Consider the following 2317-nt stretch of genomic DNA (forward strand, 5'->3'; position numbering starts at 1 on the left):
TGTACTTCGTCCATCTGCCTGTTCTGTTCCCCGTTCTGTCTCTGGTGAAGCCTCTCACTGCCCCTGTGGCTCTGGCCTGTGCCTCAGCTCTGTATGCATAAATAAATAAATCTTAAAAAAAAAAAAAAAGAAAGAATAAGGTTACAGTTGATTCAACCTATGCCGATTTTATCTTAATGAAGGAGTAGGCAGATGGGCTTGCTCTTGTTGACATCTAAGAAGAGAAACTGAAGGGGGAGATTGTAGAGCCTGAACACAGAAGCCTTTTCCTTAGACACCAAAAATCGTCTCTGGGGCATGTCAGCAAGAGGGAGAAAACTGTCTTTATTTGATCCAACATAGCGTGAGCACCTTGCAAGCCATCATTCCTAATGTTGTAAAATACAGCCCACACTACAGCTTGCTAGTTGTTTCCAAGCCAGTGACCCATGTGACTTGGCTACAAAGTGGCTTTCTCAAAAAGCATGTTACTGCAAGCGGTTGCAACATGGATTAAGCCCCATTCTGTTACCTGAGGGTGGAAAGGCTGGTGTCTACGCTTTAAGCTGTGGATCCTTGAGAGCACAGAGACTCTGCTTGTTTAGAGTTGGCTGAAGGTTGCTGGTGTCTCCTAAAGAATCTGCACCCTGCTTTAGGCACTGATGCAGATAAGAGACAGTGGAAGAGGTTCAATGCTTATGAGGTGATGAAATGGAAAAGCTTTGCACCCTGGGCCATTGGGTTACCTGTGACAGACTGGGCAGAAAGTACAATGAAGACTCTTAGGTGGGTGCATCCAATTTCCACCATGATTACAAGGGTCTCATGGAATAAAAGGTGCTATCTTCTTCAGCGTGCCTGGCATCATGGGACAGAATGGAATCTCAGATGTTGTGAAGATAACTGTGGTATCTGAGGAAGAGGCTTGTTTGAAGAGTGCAGGTACATATTGGAGTATTCAAAAAGATCTGCAGTTTTCAAAAAAATATATTTATGCATACAGATGTGGGGTACAGGCCAGAGGCACAGGGACGGTGAGAGGATTCACCAGAGACAGTGAGGAGCAGAATAGGCCGAATGACACCGTACACTGCTGAGGGGAGCAGTGGGCGGGTCAGGAGAGGTCTGCTGTGCCATCTGGGTCACCTCCGGGGAGGGGATCAAACTCATGCTAAAGTGGCGTTGGCTTCTTAGTGCTGTGCTTTAACCCGCTGTGCCACCAGGGAGGGCCCAGATCTTCAGTTTTAAAGTCTTCTAATGTTGAACCACTTCACTGTGTATGCTACAGAGGCTTTTAGGTGGAGATTGTGTATATAGTACTCTTTCTGTGGTCTGTGACTAAAGCTGTAATATTAGGGAGGCCTGAAAAAAAAAATCAATTTCCTAAGAGGAAATGCTTCATAAAACCCTACATTTATATCCTGATGCTGGATGGTAGTCCTAACCTGGTTAGTGTAAAATATCAATCGTTTCACCCTCTTGGAGATGCAAGTGCCAGTGTCACACTTGCAGCAGCTGCCCTGAGGTGTGTCTGGTGCCTTCCTCCAACATATCTAGTCCGATTTTTTAAAAGATTTATTTATTTATGCATACAAAAACTGGGGTGTAGGCCAGAGATACAAGGGGTGAGAGGATCCACCAGAGACAGTGGGGAGCAGAAGAGGTAGATCAACTGAAATTCAGTGCTTAGGGGAGCTGTGGGTGAGACAAGAGAGATCTGTTGTGCCATTTGAGTCAGCTCCCTGGGGATCGAACTTGTGCTGCAGTGGCTGCTAATAGCTTCATAGTGCTGTGTCTTAAGGACTCCTTGTACCACCAGGGAGGCCTCTAGTCCAACTTCTTATTCTGTCGGTCACATTCTAGGATCCAGTTTATAAATCCAGCATTGCATATCTTTTGTATAACTCCTCTAACCAATCTATTTCATGTACCATATGTACATGTAAATAGAAAAATCTACATGTAAGCAATCTGCATGTATCCATCGTTCCGAGGATATTAATTAAGATCTCTCCTCGGTTCCTGCATTTTTTCCCACATCCTCACGGCCACGTCTGCGCCACCATCCCTGCCTTTCTCACTGCCAACCAGTGACCTCCTATTTGCCTCATGAACCTTCGCTTCCTTACCAGCCTGGCACCCTGTCCTGCCTGGGATCTGTCCATCTCTGATTGGCTGAAGACCTCCCCCAGCTTTTCGCAAGGCTCTCCAGGCCTGGTCCACACTCCACTTTTCCAGGCCACTGCTGCCTGCACTTGTGATGAACCCAAGGACAGCAGTGTGGAGAGGATCATTCTGGCTCTGAGCCCCTGAGGTGAGGCCAGGAACCTGGGATTGG

Source organism: Condylura cristata, unplaced genomic scaffold, assembly GCF_000260355.1.
Source record: "Condylura cristata isolate star-nosed mole 26May11 unplaced genomic scaffold, ConCri1.0 scaffold00016, whole genome shotgun sequence".
NCBI classification, from domain to species: Eukaryota; Metazoa; Chordata; class Mammalia; order Eulipotyphla; family Talpidae; genus Condylura; species Condylura cristata.